Source organism: Neofelis nebulosa, chromosome 13 (genome assembly GCF_028018385.1).
Source record: "Neofelis nebulosa isolate mNeoNeb1 chromosome 13, mNeoNeb1.pri, whole genome shotgun sequence".
NCBI lineage: Eukaryota > Metazoa > Chordata > Mammalia > Carnivora > Felidae > Neofelis > Neofelis nebulosa.
Genome location: NC_080794.1, coordinates 35,801,667 through 35,826,440, shown reverse-complemented (window position 1 = coordinate 35,826,440; position 24,774 = coordinate 35,801,667). Strand labels below are relative to the sequence as shown.

At 46.6% G+C, this 24,774-nt stretch overlaps 1 protein-coding gene across 4 annotated transcripts in view; it reads left to right on the top strand.

The window, feature by feature from the left end:
- Window positions 1-24,774, top strand: part of LRRC20 (leucine rich repeat containing 20) — an 85,473-nt gene that overhangs the window by 14,440 nt on the left and 46,259 nt on the right. Inside the window, exon 1 of one of the 4 annotated variants that reach the window (XM_058696587.1) lies at window positions 13,621-13,730. The exons of the other annotated variants lie outside the window; for them this stretch is intronic. The gene's annotated coding sequence lies outside the window, so the exon portion shown is untranslated. Of the gene's footprint in view, window positions 1-13,620; window positions 13,731-24,774 lie in introns of those variants that run through there. 4 annotated transcript variants of the gene reach the window in all.

Sequence of the window (24,774 nt, the reverse complement as noted above, 5' to 3'; positions counted from 1 at the left end):
TTGAGCCAAAGTCGGATGCTTAACACCCAGGCACTCCATTAGGAATGTCACTCTTGATCTCGGGCTTATGAGTTCAAGCTCCATATTGGGCATAGCGATTACTTAAAAATAAAATCTGAAAAGAAAACTGTCTTAAGCCTAGTTGTCCGTAAGTTTGGGCACTGAGACAGTAGTTGAACGTTTATATAAGTTACAGGAATCTTTGGCAATTTTCTACAGATTGGGAGAGCTGTACATTCTGGGTTTCTGCAGTTAGTAAAGAAGACCATTGATTCATAGTTACCTCAGAATCTTCTGGATCATATGGCAAAGTTAGATTTGGGAGGTGGCTAAATCCACCAAGTCACTCCTAAATTAGAGTCACTGGTCGATAACCCTTTTTTGTTTTATTTTGTCTTGAGCCATTCCATCCACTAAAATACGGTTTGTGAGCACGTTGGATGTTTTGGCATGTTGGACAAGCTACCACTAAGTTCCTCCTGTTGTATGTAGCCGGGAGCTTTCATTGGCAATTGATAAATTGCCACCTAAGTTTATAGAAATGCAAGGGTCTATCCATTGAGTGTTATATATAATGCAGGTTACATTTGAGTCAGATGGTACTTCTGGAGAGGTTTTTCCTAATGGAGGTCCCTCATAATGTATAAACACCAGAAAGAAAAAGAATGTTAGAACCTGTCCAAGAGGTCATGAACATTCTAGCCAAGTTCCCGTCGGAATGAGGTACCAGGGACGTATTTGACATTATGTTAGTTACATTAGCGAGTAACCAGGATGTAATAAAGGCAGAAATGAAAGCAAACAAGTGGGTTGACTGTCTTCTAATACTACAGTTTAAAAGGAAAGAAGCATAGAAACACAGGCCTGGTCCTGAATCTTGGGAGAGCAGTCTGCCCTGATGCCATCTACTTCTGATCCCGGCTTGTGGTTCGGACGGCTCTGATGATCTTTGCGTGGCCCACTGGGCAAGGGGCACAATGATTGCCTACGCGTGAGCTACTGTAGCGATCTTTACATCCGGTTCGGTTTGCAGGGCTTCAGGAAAAGAGGGCAGTTTTAGTTCTCAAATGATTCCGGGTCAGAAAGGTGGGAGAAAAATCAAAATGTTAGCTCGGAGAGGAGGACGTTAGCCAGGCATTGGAGGGCACTAGAAGAAATCAGGACCTAGTCTCGTTTATAACGAGTAGTATTGAAATCTAATATCTAACACAAAGGTGTGTTACTGAAACGTCTTTTTTCTACAGTCACCCTGATTTTTACCAAAAATAGCCTTAAGACGAATTTGTTTGTAAAGCAAGTCTAGTTTTAACACATTTGGCCTCATTATGTTCATAAGCACTATTGATTAGTCATATAAGTTTTTTTAAAGTTTGTTTAGCGAGAGAGAGTGTGTGCACGAGGGAGGGGCAGAGAGAGAGGAAGAGTAAAAGAATCCCAAGCGCTGATAGCGCCCGATCCGTGAACCGTAAGGTCATGACCTGGGCCGAAATCAAGAGTCAGACACTTAACCTACTGAGCCACCCACGCGCCTCGGTCATATAAGTTCACTGTAATCTGCTTTGTGCAACTTTTTCTAAGGAATTTTAGATTGAACTTTTAATGGCATCTCAAGGCCAGAAGCCAAATCAAATACTTGCTGTCAGATTTTCCTGCAATACCTATAGATTTGAGTATATTCCTCTTCTCAAGGTCCCCCAAATCTTCTGAGGTTCCTGCACCTGCCAGGAAGTGACATTCTTTACTTACCTGATAAGGCTGCTGGGAACACTGTAAGCAAGTATCAGGCCAACATTTCCAAGGGGCTCCATTGGCTTCATAAAGTCCACCTTAGTTCCTTCAAGCTGTCCTTTTTATTCATATTTTGTTCTAAGCCTTCTCTGTAAATAACCAGTCTCATTTTAGGACAGATTTTTTTTTTTCCTTCATGAAAATGTATTCCCATTCCTCACACCTTTCGTATCAACAACACATCTTACATTCCTTGCATTCCGAGTTGCTTTCCTTATCATTTCCCAGCAGTCCTAATTGCATTTATCAGAACTTTCACCTTTAGAAACCTCAGACTCCAGTGAAAGCTAAGTGGTGACTGATGCGAACTATCTGTTCCACCAGAAGTCTTCAGATTGGAAATCTGTGGACACATTTCATAATTTCTAGAAATGTGTATTGTTTTTCTCAGAGGACAACTTTCAGTAAAGCACAGAGCACATTTACCAACAGATCCAAGTATCTTGAGTTTTTCTGCAGTCAGAAGCCCAAAGCAGGCAAACCTACATTCAGGAATCAGTGCTTTAGTGTTCTCTCTTATTTGGAAAAGACTTAGATATCCAGTGAATTCAACCCAGCTTATCACTTAACTTAGCAACACTTCGAAGTTTCAGGTTACCAAAAATTTTGAAAGCTATAAACCTTTTTATTTATGCAACTTATTTTTAAAATTAATTAATTTATTTGTAAGTGCTCTCTATACCCAACGCGTGGCTCAAACTCATGACCCCGAGCTCAAGAGCTCAAGAGTCATGCGCTCTTCCAACTGAGCCAGCCAGGCACCCCTCAGCCTATTTGTTTTTAACAGTTACCCATGAAAACTTCATGAGACAGACGAAATTAACCATCATTTTAAGTCATTTTCTGCTGACCAATTGCAACAGATAAAACGTGAAGGTAACCAGTAAACTCAGCTGGAATAGGAGTTGATTATCTGTATTGTATTCGATGTTGGTGACTCCAAAAGACATATGTTGAACCTAACTCAAAAGACATTTTAGTTGAACCTACAAACTGAAGCTAGTTTTAATACTGAATCTTTTCCCGGATCCGATGAATTTGAAAAACATTTGCATCAGCCTCCATCTTTCTGAGTTTTAGAATGCCCGGTTCTTATAAGCGCTTGCCCTTTAACCAATTAGATAGAGCCCTTTTACCAATTAATTTTAGCAATGCCGTCTGAAGGTAGAAAAAAATCTCTCACATTTATAACACACACGCACAAACAAGATGCGAACAAAATGTAGCCTTTGTTTCATTAATATTTGTGGAGAGGACATCAAAGGCCCGATTTCCAGATACCTCCCTTTTATGAAAACAAATCTCATTGCAAGATAGCATTATCATTTATAGATCCGTTCGTTAGTTATTTCTCTTTTTTCAGTGAGAACACGACCAGTTCTGTCCAAAGATGCCAAGAGCTGCACCAACAAACAGCCAGATGAAGCCCAGAGGGCCTCAATGGGCATTGGTCCCCCCCCAAAAGCCAGGAGCTTCACCGAGTGACCTGAACGCCTTTCGTTTTTGGTTGCTTAGTCTTAACAGCCGGCTCTCTCTAATTGTGCTTGCTAGAAAACTAGTTTAGACATGTCAGAAGAAGCTTGTTTGGACCATCTGAACCTCAGGTTATCCAAAGTTACATTTTCCCATTTAAGTAAGCACTTGCATGTGGAGGCTCCGTAAGTGTTGTACCTACAGCCTGCTGGGGTTCCTGTGAGTGGTGCTTGGTTTTCCGGGAGCTGTTCCGCTTTTGAAGCGTGACTCCCCCATTCACTTTAGTTTCAGTTTGGGAATAAGGCTTGAGAAGAATCTAAGGATATTAATTAAGTGTGGTGGATCGAGAGGGTGGTGCTTGTGAATGTCACTTTCAAAGGGGCATGATACTCTCTATTATGTGTCTCAGTCTCTCCCAGCAAGGTCTAAGACCACCGAGGGGGCTCAAAGCGTTGGATGATCAATCCTTATGTGTGTGTCCCCGGACAAGCCAATTGTTAATTACTTTATGCGATGGGGAATTCCTAGAGAACTGTTACACATCTCAAAGAATATCCTCAGACACTTTCCCCTAGGCTTTCAGTATCTGGAAAGCAGCATTTGGCCAGAAGGAGCAAGGGTCCCGTCTCTTCAGGGCTGAGTGGTTCAGTCTCTCTTATTTCTAGCCAGAAAATTGACTCAAGCCTTACATTAATAACATCAATTAGAACAATGGCAATTTAAAACAACCACCCCATCCACTCCAGCCACTCTAGGTTATTCCCACCTAAAGAACATTACCAGTAACCCTCAACAGCTCAAATGAAAGTCAGGACCATTAACTTGAGGAGGTCTGGATACCAGGAGAACTCACAGATACTCCTGTGAGGTGCCCTGAAGTCAGAGGGGTGCAAGGGGCCCTTGCTGGCGCTGAGCGCACGATTCCACGGCACCCCCAGGTGACCTTGGGCACCTTGCTCTGCTATCCCACCGTCTACGCCAGGAAATGTGGACACAAAATGAACAAGCCTTTAGAATCTCTAAAAGTAAGAGAGAGGGTTTTATTCCAGCCAAGTTAGGACAGCTGCCCGGGAAACATGCTCTTTACAGGGAAGAAAGTGCTCTGGAGAATGAACAGTTTCTACAGGGTCATGTAGTTTTTACATCTTGGAAAAACTCCAAAGATTACAGATTAGCATATAGGCAGGGATTATGAGTTTTAAAGGAATGCAGGGAGTAGAGGCACTGATCACTATCTCAAGGTCAGGGTGGTTTTTCTTTTTAGGCTACTCATTTACAAAGCAGATGTACAGTGCACACGTGGTGGGCAATGAATCAAGCTTTTCAACAAAGTTTATATACAGTCGTGTTGACTGAGAAAGAAAGCTAAAGTGGCTTCCCTTGTACATCAGACCTTTAGACAGTTTTTCCCTCATCACTAGCTATGCAGGGGTTAGGTTCTCAAGACAGCCTAAGAATGAAAATCACCTAGAGTCAAAATGATCCACGAATAACAATGAGCCCACACTTACTTAATGCCCACGGTGTGCTAGACTGTCTCTGATAATATGTCTTGTCCAGTCCTCCCTGTGAGCCTGTGATCTGTTCACCACTCAGCCTTGTGAGGTGGCTGCTGTTATCCCTGATATTCAGAGAGAGAAACTGGCACAGAAGGGCTAAGCAGCACTCCACGGGAGGGGATTTGAACCCAAGCTCTCCAACTGCCGAGTTCACGTTCTTACCCCTGTGTTAACCAATAGCATGGGATATACTGTTTTGACGGCTGGGAATCCGGGGAAGTCACCGGCTGTGGACAGCAGACCCATGTTGTACGGAGACACGTGCCTTCAGATGCGAGAGTCACACTCGGCATCTGCGGTCAGTACGTTAAATGGGACCTGAGTGCCTCTGCTGTACTTGATCTGGTAGTTTCTGAGCAGGGAGTCACACGGTCCAGGTAAGGTTCGGGAGGGTCACCACTGGGTCCAAGACAGATGTGTGAGCAGCAGGAGGGAAACCAGGGAACGGCACCTTCCATGTGCCGGGCCTGTGCTGGTGTGGCTTTGTCCTGAGTGGGACCGGGGGGCAGGAGACCTGCACGGAAGGCTGTGGAAGGGGGTGCACAGCTGATTGGTTGTGGGAGCGTGCAGTTTGAAGCCTGGTCATGCCTTAACAGAAATAGGGAGGTCTAGGCTGTTTGGAGGTGGATAAAGGGTTTCTGATGAGTTTGGGGGTCCCCCACCCCTGAAGAGGTGCACAGCAAGGGGACTGGAAATATTAGCACGGCCATCTAGAAATGGAGATTTCTGTGGAGCCTGGGAGCAACCCTGTCTGTCTCAGCCCCCACTGTAATTCTGGGGTCCCTCGCGGCCCTCAGAGCATCCTTCACCTCTCCCTCCAGTGTAGAGCCACCGACACCTGACTGCCCTAGTGTCACTGGCGCTTGAAGTAGGCTTTTTTTTGAAGGCGAAGAGAAATATCAAAATCACTTGGATAATGTGCGACTTCAAAAAATACCTGTTGGCAGAAGACTTAAAAAGTTCTGCCTCGGGGCGCCTGGGTGGCTCAGTCGGTTGAGCATCCCGACTTCGGCTCAGGTCACGATCTCGCGGTCCGTGAGTTCGAGCCCCGCGTTGGGCTCTGGGCTGATGGCTCGGAGCCTGGAGCCTGCTTCCGATTCTGTGTCTCCCTGTCTCTCTGCCCCTCCCCCGTTCATGCTCTGTCTCTCTCTGTCTCAAAAATAAATAAACGTTAAAAAAAAAAAAGTTCTGCCTCAGAGAGATAACCAAATAGAACCTTCTGTGGCACCTTGGTAGTTCAGCGAGACTGAGGAGTTTATGGAAATCAAATGTTTCCAGAAACACGGCCGTGGCTCTGGCTGATGAGGCAGCCAGGGACACAGCATACCCTGGAGGGGCCTGGCCCTGGAGCTCCGACAAACCCCGGGCTGCAAATGTGGTGACTGGCTGAAACAAGCAATCTCTGCCTTCATTAACAGGTTAGGAAATTGTGGTTTATTCCGAGAGACCACTGTGGCTGAAGGTCATTATCTTTGGAGGTGAGGTTGAATTCAGTAGCCTTTTCACCGGCATCCGCCTCATTCTGGTTGAATGTGTTTTGCTAAGACACACGTTTTTGTCGTGCGCCAATTTATCCCCAGGATTCCTTATTCTGTCAGGTCGGTTTCGGCACACCTTTACTCGCTGTGTGCTGTGCCTGTCTATGTAACGCGCTGCAGAGGAGGGAAGGTGAGGGAGGAGGGAGCTAACGACTGAGCTCTGGCAGGTGTCCCATCAGACCGTGCCCTTGCCTGTGTTTCTGCCAGGCTGTCCTTTGCCCAGATCTTTGCATCATGCCCTGCTCCTTCTTATTCTCGTCTCCGCTGAGCGTCGCCTCCTCTGAGAAGCCCTCCCTGACCACCCTAGGAAGTGGTCTTTGTCTCCATTACCTGGTCTGCCATTACACCATTTTCTTTTCCTGAGAGCAGTATTCCTGCTTGACATGGTCGCAGGTATCTGTCTGTATTTACTGCTCCTCTCCCCACACGAGAGTATAAGCTCGGGGCAGTCAGGGACTCCATCTTGCTCACCACCATATCCTCAGACAGTGTGAGCGTGTACCAGATACTGAGGAGGTATTTGTCAAATGAATGACTGCATCTGATATCCTCAATGGCTCTGGCCAGGCGGTGTTTTCACGTCACTCATAGAAGGGGAAAGTGAGGCTCTGTGAGCAGCACTGGTTTGCCTGGAGTTTCACAGCCAGCAAGTCTTGTCCTGGAGTGTGCACTTGAGTCTGTTGGCCTCCAGGTCCCTCTGTAATATGCCACCCCGCTGTGGGACTCGATCTCTGCCCTCAGGGAGCTCTCCGCCTCGCAGAAAGGGTGAGACAAACGCGTTACTAACTCTCACATAAGACACACGGACATGCAGGGCAGGCATCTGGACAGAGGGGCAGACACGTGACGGACAGGGGCTGGGGTGGGCTCGAGGCCAGAAGCTGAAGCTCACTTGAAGACATGAGCAAAGGTTTCGTGGAAAGGCAGCCTGCAAACAAAGCCTTGTAATAGGGTATTAGTGAGAGAGGTTTTTGAGGCTAAGAGAATAGGGCCAGGAAAAACACAGAGGTGGGAAAGTAAAGAGAGTTTGTAGGGAACAGTGAGCAGTCTGGCTTGGCTAGAGGGTGGGAACTTCGAGGAGTTGTATGAGGAGCTTCTGGAAAGGGAGGTCGGACCCAGATCCTTCGGTGGGAACGCCAGCTGGCAGAGGGCGGGTTCCACTTGTGGGGCATGGGGGTCCTGAAGGTTCTTGACTGGGAAGAGGTATTTGGGTGATGGGGATGGAAGCCTGGGGCAGGGCGCAGAGCCAGGGAAAGGGGCTCCTTAGCAAAGGAACAGCCGTGGTCATCGTCAAGGTGGATTCCAGGGTTCAAGGCTGATTTCAGGTAACAGTAAGACCTTATTAGTTGGACTCATTACATATTGGCCGCAGAGGGCATGGTTCTTGCTGTGAACTCAAATATTAGGACAGATACTAGCTCACCGTTTACTGCATTCCCCAAAAGGGCCTCGGACCCCCATTTTGCAAAGGGAGAATCCCAAGGCAAAGCTTTCTCGGTGGTGAAGGTATAGTTAAGTTCAGAAGTGTTTGCCCAGCTCAGTGCCAGGCCCGAGGGGTTGTCAACATACCTCTCCTGTCAAGTTCACTTCACATGGGTCCCAGATGCAAGTCTGCAGATGTTTACCAGTTGGGAGAGGATGATCCAGGACAAGCACTAAGGCAGGTGTCCTGAAGTTAGAGGTGAGGCATCCTTCCTGGGGGAGGTAGGGCTGGCCAACCCAAGGATTTGTGGGGGCAGAGGAGAGAGGGAAGGGTGTTCCGGACTGTGGGAATGGCACGAATGAAGCCCAGGTAGTGAGCGAGCTCCACGACTGGCAGGTGGGTGAGGCAGGGTGTGCAGGCTGGAGGACAGGCAATGGTGTTTGACGGAGTCAGATGCTGAGCACAGATGCTGTTTCGAGGTGTTTGCTGCCCTTCCCTGAGTCCATTCATCCAGCCTGTGACTTCCAGAAGCCCAGTTACCGCTCAGAGAACTCATTCCTTACAGGGTGGATTCCTCATCGTCTCAAACCCTGAGTGATTGTTTGGGGAGGAAAGGTGAAAACTCAAGTTAGTCAGTAACCATGCAGCTCTATTGTCGTGCAGTCCTGTTGTGCCCTGGGCCCTGCCTTTGTGGGTAAGCGCAGTCTCCCCACTGTCCACCGCAGCCCCCTCACCATCTGCCCTGCTCAGAAGTGGGCTCCGGGCGAGCCGAGTTGTCTGGAGTCTCCCCACCCCCAGAGATGTCCACCTGTACGTGTGTGCTCCTGCCCCGTGGCCAGCGCCTCAGCCGTGGCAGGGGTACCACTATGTCGGATCCAAGGCTTCTGTGCCCGGCAAGTCAGACCAGGGAAATGTCTTCTGGGACGTGCACTGGCCCCTACTGTGGATGAGGCAATGGGCTGGGCGCTGCGGGTGTTGGGGATGATGGGAGGGCGCTAAGGACACTATTTTTGCCAGCAAGAAATAAGCGCGCACCTCCCTTCGACCATGTTGCAGGTGACCTTCACAGTTCTTGCCATGTCGGAGGGCCAGCTGTCCTCTTCCGTAGGTGGAATAACGTGGTCGACTCTGAAGTCGGGCTGCCCTGATTGGAAACCTCGCTGTGCTACTTGTTAGTTGTGTGACCTTGGGCAAGTTACTTGATCTCTGTGATCAAGTTAAGTCTGATCTCAGTTAAGTTTCAGTGTTCTCGTCTCTAAAAGGTCCTCACTTTGTAGAGTTGTAAGGATGAAAATGATGTTATCCCGGTACACGTTGGAATGGAGGCCAGCATATACTCAGTGCTATAAAAGTATTAGTCGTGATTATGTTACTTAACGTTTTTCTTGAAAGGAAATTAGCTCAATACAATTTAAAAAGGCCTTTATATCATTACTACAAATGGAAAATCAATATAATTTTTCATAAATAGTTGATAACCATAAAAATAAATATGAAAACAAAACGCCATTACGAAATCTTAGGTATATGTGTTGGCTCAAATCTGCTCCTTCGTTGAAAAGGGGGTAAAGCAGGGGTGCCTGGGTGGCTCAGTCGGTTGGATCCGCGTCTGACTCGATTTCGGCTCAGGTCGTGATCTCACAGTTCATGAGATCAAGCCCCACTTCGGGGTCTACGCTGACACTGCGGAGCCTGCTTGGGATTCTCTCCCTCTCTCTCTGCCCCTCCCCCCCCCATAAAATTTTAAATAAGTTTCAAATAAAGTTAAAAAATAAATAAATAAAAACAAATAAAATGAAAAAGGGGGAAAGCAAAGATGAAAGGGGTGATGACCAGCTCTGGACTGAGAGTTTGAAATAGGAATTTTCACCACCTGGCTCATTGTCATTTGTATTGTGATTACCATCCAAATACTGGTTCTCAAAGAAACAATATCAGCATCGCCAAGAAGTTCATTAGAAATGCAGATTCCTAAAAAAAAAAAAAAGGGGCGCCTGGGTGGCTCAGTCGGTTAAGCATCCGACTTCGGCTCAGGTCATGATCTCATGGTCCGTGAGTTCGAGCCCCGCGTCGGGCTCTGTGCTGACAGCTCGGAGCCTGGAGCCTGTTTCAGATTCTGTGTCTCCCTCTTTCTCTGACCCTCCCCTGTTCATGCTCTCTCTCTGTCTCAAAAATAAATGTTAAAAAAAAAAAAAGAAAGAAAGAAATGCAGATTCCTAGGGCCCACCCCAGACCCGCAGATTCAGGACAAGACCTCCAGGCGATTCATGGGTACACTGTTTTCAGAAGTCTGGTCGGTAGTCACCAATTTTGTGTGTTCCACACATGGAGAGAAATGAGCCAAGTTCATTCTTTGTATTTTACACATGAGGAGCTTAAGGTTCGAGTGACCTGCCCGAGGTGACTTGATAAGTTAAGGGCAGCGGCATATCAGAATCCAGGTCTCCAGACTCACTCTGCAGGGCAACATCCTCAGAAGAAGTCAAGCTCCACCCCATCTTTACTTACTGTGTGACCTTGAACAAATTCTTAACCTCTCTGAGCCTTAGTTTCCTTATCTGCAAAAGGAAACTGATAACAGCGCCCTCCCTCAGAGGTGGTTCTCGGGATTGTCCAGAGAGGGTGCTCAGTCGGTGTTGGCCGCTGCTATCTTTGCAGAAGACTTCAGGGCCTGTCCAGCCTTCTCCAGGGCCTGGCTCAGCGTGTGGCCTCTGCTTGGGCCAGGTATGGTTGCTTCAGAGGTGTTGGTGACCACACCGTAGGCATCATTGTGACTGCTGTTTCTATTCCCTTTTGTCTCAACATGTTGGCAGTGAGTTATCTATTAAATTAAAATAATTTAATATCTCAGACGGTTACTGTGTGTCATTTGGTTGTATTCTGCGTGGGATTTATTTGCTTCTGATTTTAATTAAATATAGGTCTTTGTTGATTGGCTCGCTTGCCAGGAAGACGAGGGGTTGTTTTGGCAAGTCCCAGGCTCTGCAGCACCATGCACGGTTGTCTCCTTGTTGTGAGGCTGTTCCAGCAGGGGACGGCCAGGCCTCCCTCCTGCGGCCAGGCACGGGGCTGAAGCCCATGCCTGTAACGGATTCCCACATAGAAGCGGTGTCTACATGCCCGCGGCAGCACCTCCTGTCCCTTGAGCGAGGCCACCTGCCGCCCTCCACGCTAAGCCCCTCGAGGACATTTTATTTCCTGCTCAGAACAACCCTATTAGTTAGTTGGGTTGTTTTGTTCTCATTTTTTCTTAACTGAGGAATAATTCGTATTTGTCAAACCCTCCATTTTAAAGTGCAACATTCTGTGGTTTTGATCAGATTCACCATCACCACCGTCAATTTCAGAACGTTGTCATCACTCCCGAAAGAAACCCTGTACTCGTTAAGCGGTCATTCCCTGTTTTTCCCCTCTCCCCGCCAGCCCCTGACGGTCTACTTCCTGTCTCGATGGATTCACATATTCTCGACATTTTACAGCAATGGAATGATACAGTACGTGGCCTTTTGTGACTGGTTTCTTTTACGCAGCCTGCTGTTTTCAAGGTTCATATGTGTCCTATCAGTACTTTGTGCCTTTTTAGGGCCAAGTGATGTTGTGTTATATGGAGATAGCACACCTTGTCCATCCTTTGCTCCATTGATAGACGTTTGAGCTATTTCTGCTTTCTGGCTACTGCGAATAATGCTGCTGTGAATGTGCACATACAGGTTTTTGCATGAATTCTTGTTCTCATTTTATTGAAGGGGAAACTGAGGCAGGGGTTAAGTAACTTGCCTGAGATCTCATGGCAGAAAAGACCCAGTAGAGGAAAGCCTCGTTTCGGATCCTGAGGAAGAGTGAGCTCTCAGGCCTCCCCTGTGGCCACCTCTTCCTTTTTAGGTCTCTGGCTCTCGTGGGGCTAGAGCGTGTTCTGATGGTAGGTGTGATGGCTTCCAGCGGGGCGGGGGGGGAGGGGGCGGGACCAGAGGTTCAGCCTAGTTCTCCGAGGCGGACACCCTGCGTTCGTGTTATTTCCCACTTGGGAAAGGCTGGAGCTTCTGCAGTCATCGGTGAGGAAGTACCTCTGAGATACGGGTTCCCGTGTGTGCAGCGTCTTGCAGCCCCCGTCCCCTGGTCCCCCTCAGGACCATCTCCACTGACCCAGCGTTCTTAGTACTTGAGGGAAGACGTTCCCATGGGTAGCTGGATGCTAAGGATGTCACTGTCTTTAAATTGAGGATATTAGTAAGAAGTAATGAGTGCTTGTTATAAAAATATCACACAACGCAGAGATCTATAAAGTAGGAAATAAAAGAAACAACTCTCCCAAACCCATAGCCACGTTCAAATTAAATGGTTTGCCCACGTCCCAGAAGATGCCATGCCCGCTTCCCCCTTATCCTGAAGTGCCTTTCTGCTCTTCTCTGGCTACCGGCCAGGGCCCAGCATAAATGCTGTTGTGCTGGAACTTTCTGGACTTCTGCGGTCCTCTGTGATCTCCTCCTCCTGTGACCTTTTCTCTCCAGGGGGCATGACACAGGGAAAGACTAGAGATCAGGAGTTGAACAGCAGCAGAATCCCTGCACCTGAGAGTAGTCTGTGGAGAAGGGGGTTTGTGAAGAGAGAGTAGTGCCAGGCCTCCTTTCTCAAACCTTCCAGAGCTCGTTAGCTCGGTAAACACCGTGCACAGGTAACTGTTAAAATCCCAGCAGATTGTGTGCAGTGGGGCGCCGGTGCCTGTCCTTGATGACTGGTGTGTTTTGCTGGCCCTTGTTGTCCCGCATCCCCCAGCTCTGGAGACCAAGTGGCATTTCAGGGACCGGCAGCCGAGTCACAGAGGCCTGGCCGTCTGTGGTTTTGCTTCTTGTTCCAGTATGCCGGCCCCCACCCCTGGCTCCTGAGCATACCTGGAGGTGCTGAGAGTTTGGTCTTCTGGAAGGGGTGCAGGCACCGGTCTACTTTTTCATTTTCGTGTTCCAGAAAAATCTTTTTTTCTCCATCAGCCTCTTGGACGAGAGCCCCATGCCACACCGGGCCTCTGTTCTGATGCCCTCACACGATCCCACGTCTTGTGCTGTTAAACTGAACTCTCTCAGGGCAGGGGAGCTGGACAGCCTGGCTTTGAGCTGTGGTTCTTCTCTTTATGCATTGTGCGTCAGTTTCCATGATGATAAAATGGGGATGAGCATAAGAATACCTATCTCGCGGGTTTTTAAATTAGAGTATGTCAGGTGCTTAGAAAAGTCTCAGGCTTAGGTGCACGGGTACATATGGTACATGGGAAGTACCATATAAGACAAGCTGTGATTAATAGGGCTTTTTGTTTCCAGGACTGTCTTCTGACCATGGTAGGGAGAGTAAGCATAGTATCGTAGTATCGTGTATAGTAATGTGTCGTGGAAAGACCATGAGCTTTGGGGTTGGGTTACTCTGGATTCTAATTCCGGCTCTGTAGTCGTGGGCATGGGTAACCAACTTCAGCAAGCCTTAGTTCTCCCCATTGCAGTGCACATTCTAGCATGTTCTAAGGCAGACAGTTCAGAAACATTTGATTGCAGCTTGCAGCCTGTCCTTTTTGATAGGAGCATTGGCCCAAGAGCCACTGTTTAGTAAAATCTTGGAGCGACAGAATGTCCAGCCCGGCTGAAATGCCCCAAATCTCATAGTTCCAACTCTCCTTTTACAGAGAGGAGACAGGGCCCTTGGAGAAGCTGTTTCTCTCAGACTCCGTGGCTGAAAGCAGAGGGGCTGGGGCAAGAACGGGGGCCTCCTGAGTCTAGCCCGTGGCTTCTTCCTCACCAAGGGTTGCCTGTGCCTCTTTCAGAGCTGGAAATATGAACAAGGCCAGAGAGAAGAATGAAGACAGTGGCTGTGTTTTGAAATAGCCTGGTCTAGGGGAAGCAGGAGGCACACAGGGCAAACCTCAGCTCCCTACACAAGCCCTGGACCGGCCAGTTCTCACTAACCGTGAGTCACTGTCACTATTGCTACCACATTGTCCTTAGTCAGGGCCAGTAACCGCTGCTGGTGGGAGGCCTAGGCCCTCTGTGCCAGCAATTCTCGGACAGGAGCGGGCATCGGAGTTGGAGGGCTTGTTCAACCACAGGTGGCTGGGACCTGCTCCTGGAGCTTCTGATTCTATAGGTCTGGGCTGGGATCTGAGAATGTGCCTTTCTAACAAGTTCTGGGGTGATGCTGTTTCCATAGGTCCAGGGATCCCACTCTGAGAACCACTGTGTTGACCTGGCCCTTGCTACTGAGAGTGGTCCTTGGACATGCCTGGTAGAAATGCAGAATCCCAGGCCCCATCCCAGACCTGCAGCAACAGCAGCCTTGCCTTAGCAGGTGCCCAGTAGTCTGTGTGCACATCGTGGTTTGAGACGCAGTGGTATAGTGTGGAGTTCCCTACTGTGGCTGCAGAGTGGAATCACCAGGAGAGCTTTGGAACCCGCGGATTCCCAAGTCCCAGCTCATACGAATTAGGTCAGAGTCTCTGGGAGTGAGACTCACACATCAAGAGTCTATAAAGCTCCCCAGGTGACTCCTGTATCGCCACGTCTGAAAACCACCAGCTAGAATCCACAGTGGCAGCCACGAGGGGTCTCAGGGATGATGGGTTCCAAAGGTGGCATTGGATGCAAACCAAAGGCATGAGAGCGAGCCAAAGCAGCCTGCCTGCGGTCCCACGGCCGATAGTGACACATCCAGGCTCTGGATGTCAGATAATTCTTCTACTAGCTCTTTCAATTCTAAGTCCCCTTAGCACAGTTCGTGTAGCTGCAGTGTACCAGTGTCCACAGGAATCCACCAGACCTTGGAAGATCGGTCTGCTCATTGGAAATACAGCCTCCGGTTGTATTTCAGAGCAGCCTTCTGTACTGAGAGTTCTCTGTTCTAGGCAGGCAGTGTGCGAGGTGGTCAGGGTCACGCACTGAAAGCTGGCCCTGCCACTTACTAGCCAAGACCTGTGGCTCTGCGCCCCAGGCTCTTACCCTAAAAACAGGGATGGTAATGATAGTGGCCACCGTGGAGCTGATTTGGAGATGAAGGGTTAATGTGACAATGCTGAGGTCAATGATTTGCACACAGGAAGCGCTTTATAAATGTTAATTATTATCTCAGTAGCTGGGTGACCTTGGGTAAATCACATGACCTTGACCAATCCAGGCTTTTAACTTCTCTGTGACTCGGTTTCCTCCTCTGTTAAATAGAGGTAAGCAGAGAACCGACCTTACAGGGTGATTATGAGGAGTAGATGAAGTTGCGAATCTAAAGCCATAAGCACAGTTTCCTGCACACGGTTGGCATCAATGAATAGTGGTTCCGGTCGTGTGTTACAGACTAAAACGCTGCGCAGGAGTAAGTAAGTTCTGGTTGGGGCAGGCTCTGAGTTGGGCCAGTCCTGACTCTCTAGAGGGAGCATCTAAGGCCATAGGGATTGAAGGCTTCTGGGATATTTTTGCCTGGAGAAAAGCTTATAATGCCCTTTATCCTCCTTGACGTAAAGGATTGTCATGCCAAGGCAGATCGACTATGTGCGATCCAAGAGGACAGAGTAGCAGTTATCATGTAGTTCATGAGAGAACTTTCTGATAGTTAAAACTATTCTGTAGAAGTGAGAGTGAGCTCTCCATCACCAGAGGTATTCAAGGAGAACTTTAAGTCCTCTGGTGGAAACATTAAGAGAATTTCAAGTCTGAGATTAGAAGCTACATTACTGTTTCCCAGGTTTGCTTATTGGTAAGAATCATCTGGGAGCATTTATTAAAAACGCAGATTCCCTGGGGCACCTGGGTGGTTCAGTCGGTTGAGTGTCCAACTTTGGCTCAGGTCATGAACTTGCAGTTCGTGAGTTTAAGCCCCACATCAGGCTCTGTGCTGATAGCTCAGAGCCTGGAGCCTGGTTCAGATTCTGTGTCTCCCTCTGTTCCTCCCCGGCTTGCACTCTGTCTCTCTATCTCTCAAAAATAAATAAAGATTTAAAAATACACACACACACACACACACACACACACACACACACACACACACACAGATTCCCTGCTGGTCATCCCAGACGAATTAAGCAGGCTAGTCCAGGACTAGCCCCTCCACATGATTCCTACTGGGAAGTTTGGAAAACATGGGCTAAATGACCTCCAGTCTCCTTCCAACTCTGAGATTCTTTGCAAAAGATTATGGGGAAACACATTCTGGGCGGGAATAGGTCACACTGACCCCAGGTCTCCTCCTGTAGCTTTGGGAGTCCTGCTTCTTGGCCAGGCCACGGAGCCCATGGGCACACCAGCTTGAGTCCCTGACACTTGTTCCTTTGGGCCTGTACCTGGGTTGGCAGGGAGCGCCACCACCCTCTCCCCCCCGCCCCCCAGGGACCTGTCACCAGGCCCTGCTCTCAGCCCAGACTGAGCAGGGGTCAGAATCCTGTGTTTCTGAGAAACAACACGAATTTGTCCCAGCCCTCCTGGCTTCCTGCAGTAGGTTTTGTTTACTTGGATTTTGCTTCTTTTGCCCTGCTTCTGCCTACAGTTACTTTTCCTCGGCATTCATTAGAATTAACAAGATAACCATTAAAGGTTAAACCACAGAAAGACCTGTGCCTTGTGACTAAAAGTTGCTTTATTAATACAAAGCACTGTCCTAATTAGAAGTTTAGGGAGATGCAGTTTGGCCTCCTTGCAATAATAATTATAATTATGAAGATAATTTTGTCCTGTGTTTATTACAGTGCCTTTCTGCAAACTTCCCTAGTCTCTGCTGCAGCTCAGGTGTCAGCACTGGGGGAGGGCACCGGGGAAAGGCATGCTTGAACCCGGCTGCTGTCCAGATGCTGGTGTTGTCTCCTGTTGTTAGTCCCCCTGAGCTCCCGGTTGAGGTCTGTGGGCATACACTCACCGCCAAGTAGCATGAAGTGCTCCTATGCCAGAGCCTTCCCCTCTGAGGACTCGCTGAGCAAGAGTGAGGCTCCAGGAAGGTATAGAACAAGGCAGGGCTCAAAGATGGAGTTCCAGAGAATAAAAGGCCTCTGGGCCTTTGCTCATGCCTTGGCCCACACCTGGGTTGCCTTCCCTCTTTCCTCTCTGGCTCTCATAATCTCTCATCCATTAGCATCCAGCCTGAATCAAGGGTGACCAACTCTCCTGAATGGCCCGGACTGCAGAACCATCCCCCAGGATGCAGGGCTTTCAGTGCCAACATTGGGAATGTTCTGGGCAAACCAGGACAAGTTGGTCACCCTGCTGGAATCTTTGCATTCACATTCTTTGTCCTTCAGTACCTTGCCAAAATGACCTTGGGCAATTTACTGTCAACACGGGCCTCACTTTCCATCTGTGAGGATAGCTCATGGTTGTTATGAGAATTTAATGAGTTCATATATGAAAAGTGCCTATTACGTTTCTGGCACATACTAAACACTCAGTGATGTTAGCTATGTTTGTTCGGTTGAGTTGAGTGAAAATGAGATCTTTGAGATCCCCTGGCCTCCATGTGGTTCACGAATCCTCTGTGCGGTGAGTGCTTGATCATACCCCAGCATGTGGCACTCACCTCCTCACGTGGGAGCCTTTTCTTTACCACTGGGGCACTATTCCTGTACTGTCAGCTCTGAGGATTCATAGAGAATGGGACCACCTTCTTGAAGACATCCCATGGCTTCCTGAGGATTACTCACCTGTCTCCAGTCTGGGTCTTCTCTTTCCTGGGTGGGGTACCCCCTCCCTTAGGTGAGACCTGACTCCTAGCCATATGCTTGCTGTGTCCTCTGGGCCAGCTAAGGACGCTTTTCTCTACTGCAGACATGTGTAGCGGGGATAGATGGTGCCCATCCTCTGAATTAGACCTGAGATGAATTTCCTGAGAACAAAAGATGACTGGCCTCTGTCCCCAGAATCACAGGCTCTGAACTACAAAGATCTGTAGGATTTCTTTTAGGGAAGGCCCCGGTTTCCCTTTGAGATGCTCTGCATAGACTCCCCTTTCTTTGGCTCAGCCTACAGGCAGGTACCTAGGTACTTCTTAACTCAAGGGGGTAGGATAGTAGATTGGTTAGGACCCAGGGCTTCTGGAGCAGCCTAACCATCCAAATCTTACTCCCCTGGGGTACCTGGGTGGCTCAGTAGGTTGAACATCCAAGTCTTGATTTAGGCTCAGGTCATGATCTCACGGTTCATGAGATCGAGCCCCGTATCGGGCCCTGCACTGACAGCATGGAGTCTGCTTGGGATTCTCTCTCTCCTCTCCCTCTGCCCCTCCCCACTCGCTCTCTCTGTCTCTCTCAAAATAAATAAATAAACTTAAATCTTACTTCCCTTTTAGCTGTATGACCTTGGCCAAGTCACTTAATTGCAGTTTCCTCATGTGTATAGAGAGGAGATAGTTCTTAGAGCCTAGCATGTGTGAAATAGTAAGCGGTACTATCTATGGTTATTGTTAGCCCCACCCCCAAGGAACGAACATGAAGTATATCGCTCCTTGTGCACAGATAGGAAGATGACTGGGCAAGGCTGAGATCTGCTTCAGCACGTCTGGGACCTGGATCTCCGTGTGTTTGTCCCAGGGACCGCAGAGAACTGTTCCCAAGATTGTGGGCCTGTCCTCTCAGCAGGGATTAGAGTCCCCATGCAGTGTTAGTGGCTGGTGATGTGGCCTGGATGGGGCGGGCATGTTTGCACCAGCCACTGGTGGGCAGTTCTGCGGTCAGAGGATGGATGGAACATCCCTGAGAACGAAAAAGATCCTAGGGAAGTCACTAGGTACAGCGCAGAACACTACCTGGCACACAGTAGGGCTATTTGGGAGAGTAAATGAAAGCAGCAGGTGTGGATATATTCCAGGCCCTTGGCACCCTTCAGATGTGGTGGCCATATGCTTCTGTGACTTTGGCTGGTTGTCCAGAGGAGGCTGCACAGGCCCATGTTACTTGAATTGGAGACTGGAAAGGGGGCGTGAGGTTGGAATGGTGTGTGGGTAGCCCAGATGGGAGGAAGGAGGTTGTGGGACTGGATATTTCTGGGCTGATGTACTTGGGGAAGACAGCTGCCATGAGGACCCTTGGAAGTAACTTGAATGACCTTGTGGCTTTATGTTTCTTCCGCATGCATCGTGAACACTCTCACCACTTTGGGGAGCGGGGGTGCATTGCACAATTGATTCTCGGTGCCTGAGCCCCGAAAGTTCCATCTCATATCGAGTACAGTTCCATCTCCAATCCAGTAAAATCCAGTACAGAATTTCTTTCTTTTATGGAGCTTTCTTGTTTCTCTTACTGATGAGGAGCTGGCTGCCCTCAGTTTATACTTGAATTTGCCAAGTTTTTTTTTTCTAATAAAAGGTATTTTTATAATAAATATTCTGTTTTAAAAGTAAATTATCACTATATATACTTGAAAAATATTTTTATTTAAATATATAGTGGTACTTTGCTTATTTTAGGTAAAATAAGCAGCAGGACTATAAGTAGTAATAAATTGCTCAAATCCTTTGTCATTGCTGTTGAACATTCTGGTTATTTTCCTTTTGATCTTATTTCCCAGGCATACGTACCTTTTTTTTTTTTTTTTTTACCTACTTTTACACATATTACAGTGCACATATAATTTTTTTTATTCTGCTTTTTAAAATGGTATAACTTGAGGGGCACCTAGGTGGCTCAGTTGGTTAAGTGTCTGACTTCGGCTCAGGTCATGATCTCATGATTTGTGAGATCAAGCCCACATCTGGCTCTGTGCTGACAGTGCAGAGCCTTTTTGGGATTCTCTCTCTCTCTCCACCCCTCCCCCACTCATGCTCTAAATAAATAAATAAATAAATAAATAGCTGTTTTTTTATATGACATAACTTGAACCATTAAACAAGAAAAACCATGAATGAACATAGGTTGATAATACTATTTAAGAAGCTTGGGCGCCTGGGTGGCTCAGTCGGTTAGGCGTCTGACTTCGGCTCAGCTTATGATCTCGCGGTGTGTGAGTTTGAGCCCTGCGTCAGGCTCTGTGCTGACAGCTCAGAGCCTGGAATCTGCTTCCGATTCTGTGCCTCCTTCTCTCTGCCCCTCCCCCACTTGTGCTCTGTCTCTATCAAAAATAAATAAATGTAAAAAAAAAAAATTTCTTTTTAAAAAAAGAAGCTCTAGCAACATTTGGGAGGTAGGGGTTGGAATGCAAGAACTCCAAATAGAAAAATAGCAAGAGACGTGAGCAAGCCTTGCCACAAGGGAAATAGAAATGGTTAATTAACCATGAATGATAATCAGTCTCATTATTGAAAGAGTTGATTAAAGCAAGGGATGTCATGTCCCCTGTTCATATTAGCAAAGATTTTTTTTTTTAATGATCCATTTACTTATTGGGCAGAATGTGTATTAATTGGCATAAATACTCTGGAAAGCAGTTTGGCAATACATTTCAAAAGCCATAGGTTTATCTGTTTACTAATTATATTCCCCTCGCCCCCCTCACCCCTTGTTAACATCTTATATTCTTTTCTCAGCTCTCTCTCTGGTGGTCTTAATTTTTTAAATTGAATTACATTGAGAATTTTACATAATATAACTTTTTTTTAAAAGATAAATAATTTATAGATAGATCATTATCTTTTTAATAAAGACAAATTTATTTAAATAAAGATAAATTTTTTTGAGAGAGAGAAAGAGCGTGAGCGGGGAAGGACAGAGACAGAGAGAGACACACAGAATCCAAAGCAGGCTCCAGGCTCTGAGCTGTCAGCACAAAGCCCGATGAGGGGCTCGAACCCAGGAACCGTGAGATTATGCATGGTTGAAGTCAGATGCTTAACCACTCAACCGGCTGAGCCGGCTGAGCCACCCAGGCGCCTCTAAAGTTTTTTTTATTTATTTACATAATCTCTACACCCAGCGTGGTGGGGCTTGAACTCATGACCTTAAGATCAAGAGTCATGTTCTCTTTCGACTGAGCCACCCAGGCGCCCCTAAAGATAAATCTTTATTCTACTTATAGATCCTTTTCACAGTCTGTCTTATTTTTTTAAGTATCCGGGTGTTCTGTATGTTTTATACAGTTAGATTTGTTGATCTTTGTGACTCTTTTATGGCTCCTAGGTTTAGAAAATCATCTCCACTTCAGAGGTTGTATAAATATTAAGTTCTGTTTACTTCTGATTTTTTTGTTGTTTGATTTCAAAAAATATTTCAAGTGTAATTCTCTGTAGAGTTTACTTTGATTCTTAGGTTAATCGAGAGTCTCTATTTTGTTTTCCCAGAACTATTTTTTTTGTAAGTTTTTTTTTTTTTTTACTTTTTAAATTTTTAAATAAATTATTTTTGAGAGAGAGACAGAGTCTGAGTGGGGGAGGAGGCAGAGCGAGAGAGGGAGACACAGAATCCGAAGCAGGCTCCAAGCTCTGAGCTGTCAGCACAGAGCTGGACGCAGGGCTCGAACTCATGAACCGTGAGATCATGACCTGAACTGAAGCCGGACGCTTAACCGACTGAGCCACCCAGGTGCCCCTTCCCAGAACTATTAATTGGTTATTCTGATATGTTATTAATCCTCCCATTCCCCAATTTATTTGTGAGGCCTTCTTTAGCACTTATTAAATCATGACATATTATTTATGGACTACATTTTCTGGACTATTTTCTTTCTATAATCTATTTTTCTTTGTGCTTTATAATTTTATCTAAATTCAAGTTAGTTAACATATAGTGTAATAGTGGTTTCAGGGGTAGAATTTAGTGATTCATCACTTACATAGAACACCCAGTGCTCATCCCAACAAGTGTCCTCATCAGTGCCCATCACCCTAAATTTAGCCCATGCCCCCGGCTACCTCCCCTCCAGCAACCCTCAGTTTGTCCTCTGTATTTAAGAGTCTCTTATGGTTTGCCTCCCTCTCTGTTTTTATCTTATTTTTCCTTCCTTTCCCCTCTGTTCATCTATTGTGTTTCTTAAATTCCACATATGAGTGAAATCATATGGTATTTTGTCTTTCTCTGACTAACTTATTTCACTTAGAATAATACATTCTAGTTCCATCCACATTGTTGCAAATGGCAAGATTTCATTTAAAAAAATTTTTTTAATGTTTATTTATTTTTGAGAGAAAGAGAGCACAATCTGGGGAGGGACAGAGAGAGAGGGAGACACAGAATCCGAAACAGGCTTCAGGCTCTGAGCTGTCAACACAGAGCCTGATGTAGGGTCCAAACCCACGAACCACAAGGTCATGACCTGAGCTGAAGTTGAATGCTTAACTGACTGAGCCACCCAGGCACCCCTCATTCTTTTTCTTTTTTAATGTTTATTTTTTGAGAGAGAGAGAGAGAGAGAGAGAGAGAGAAAAGCAGAGGGAGAGGGGGACAGAGGATCCAAAACCGGCTCTGTGCTGACAGCACTGGGCCCGTTGTGGGACTCAAACTCATGAACTGTGAGATCATGACCTGAGCCGAAGTTGGACTCTCAACAAACTGAGCCACCCAGATACCCCAAGATTTCATTCTTTTTCATCAAATATTCCATTGTGTGTGTGTGTGTATACACACAAATATATATGTATACACATGTATATATGTATATGTATATGTGTATATACACACACACATACATACATACATACCACCTTTATTCATCATTCGATGGATATTTGGGCTCTTTTCATATTTGGCTATTGTCGATAGCACTCCTATAAACATCGGGGTATATGCGTCTCTTCGAATCAGCATTTTTGTATCCTTTGGTTAAATACCTAGCAGTGCGATTGCTGGGTCATAGGGTAGTCTACTTTTAACCTTTTGAGGAACCTCCATACGGTTTCCCAGAGTGGCTGCACCAGTTTGCATTCCCACCAGCAGTGCAAAAGAGATCCTCTTTCTCCGCATCCTCGCCAACATCTGTTGTCGCCTGAGTTGTTCATGTTAGCCATTCTGACAGGTGTGAGGTGGTATCTCATTGTGGTTTTGGTTTGTGTTTCCCTGATGAGGAGTGATGTTGAGCATCTTTTCATGCGTCTGCTAGCCATCTGGATATCTTCTTTGGAAAAGTGTCTATTCGTGTCTTCTGCCCATTTCTTCACTGAGTTGTTTGTTTTTTGGGTATTGAGTTTGAGAAGTTCTTTATAGATTTTGGATATTAACCCTTTATCTGATATGTTATTTGCAAGTATCATCTCCCATTTTGGTTGCCTTTTAGTTTTGTTGATTGTTTCCTTTGCTTTTTATCTTGATGAGGTCCCAATCGTTAATTTTTGCTTTTGTTTCCCTTGCCTCTGGAGACAAGCGTGAGAAGTTTCTGCAGTCGAGGTCACAGAAGTTGTTGCCTGTTTTCTCCTCTAGGATTTTGATGGCTTCCTGTCTTATGTTTAGGTCTTTTGTCCATTTTGAGTTTATTTTTGTGTATGGTGTAGGGAGGTTGTTGTCCCCTGTTTAATTCTTGTAGCCTTATAATACTGGTTACGCTCTATCTTCTTCTTTTTTAGGGAGAACTTGCTTGCTTATTCCCCTAGATGAAATTTAAACCATTTCAAAAAATGGTTTTGGATTAAAAAAAATTTTTTTTGATGTTTATTTATTCTTGAGAGAGAGAGAGAAAGAACATGAGTGAGGGAGGGGCAGAGAGAGAGGGAGACACAGAATCCGAAGCAGGCTCTAGGCTCCGAGCTGTCAACACAGAGCCCAATGCGGGTCTCGAACTCACAAGCCATGAGATCATGACCTGAGCTGATGTCAGATGCTTAACCAACTGAGCCACCCAGGCACCCCAAAAAGTGGTTTTGGATTTTAAAGTTAAAAAAACTTTATGACTTTTGAGCAGGAATTACATGAAACAATCTATAACCTGATTTCTGGAGAAAAAAAAATCTCATTTCAGTTGTTGGTCGTTAACGAGCATGTTCTGTATCTTCACATACAAATCTATTTTTAAAGATACCTTTGTGAACTTTTCTACTTTTATTAATATTGGTCAGATACATTTTCCATTCTGATTATCTCTATATATTCTATATTATTATTGCTATTTGAAATAGGATCCTTAAAAATTATATTTTATTGCTGGCATATGGGAATATTACTGAATCTTGTGCTTTTATTTTGATGAGCCATTTCGCTGAGACTTTTTTTCATTTGCATAGTTTGTCAGATGCCTACTTTGGTTTTTGGAGGTTATGCGGCCATTTCATGTGCACAGGATAATCGTTCTGTTTCCCGTGTTTATGTTTTCTGTTTCTTTGGCCAGAACTTCCAAGACCATATTCAGGGATACTGGTGTGGGAAGGCGTCCTTACTTTGCTTTTCGTTTTAAAGGGAAAGCCTCTGACGTTTTCCTTGATGTTGCCTCTAGCTTGAATGAGATCTGTCGCTTTTACCCAAAGGGGCTGTTGGATTTACAGGCACAACAAAGACTCCTTTCTAGCCCTTTGCGCATCTGGCACGAAGCACTAGGGTACTCATTGTTTGGAGGTGTTTGCCCTTTCTGGAATCCCCAGCTTGCCCTAAACTTTGAGCCTACAGAGCCAGTCCATTTCCAGACCTTGGTCTCCCTGGACGGAAAGCCTGACTTGTGGGGATTCATTCCTCCCTGCCAGGACCTCTCACTCTCTTCTGCCAGCCCTACCAGCTGACGTAAGGGCCAGCACCTGACACTGGATGGCGGCAGGGCTACAGGCACCTGGCACAGCCCTGGACCAGGGGAAGCAGTAAAGGCACTTCTTACCAGGATGCCCTGCAGAGGACTCCTGCAGATCCTCAGCCATCTGGACTTCTGCCCTTACCCCACCTGTCCCCTTTCTTTTCTCAGACCAGCTCAGTGAGGTCACCAGTACCCCTGCCTTGCCCTCCGAGCCTGCTGGGCACTGCTGGCCCTGTGCTCTGGAGGCCTTCCTGGTCCAGTGGGAAAGCAGACACAAAGAGAGGTTAACACAGTCAGGATGAAGAGGTCCCATTCGTGCTCTGTGAGACTCAGAGGCTGGAGCAACTAACTGCTTAGAGCAGTCAGAGAAGGCTTCTTAGAGGAGGTGACATTTGAGCTGCTCTTAGAGC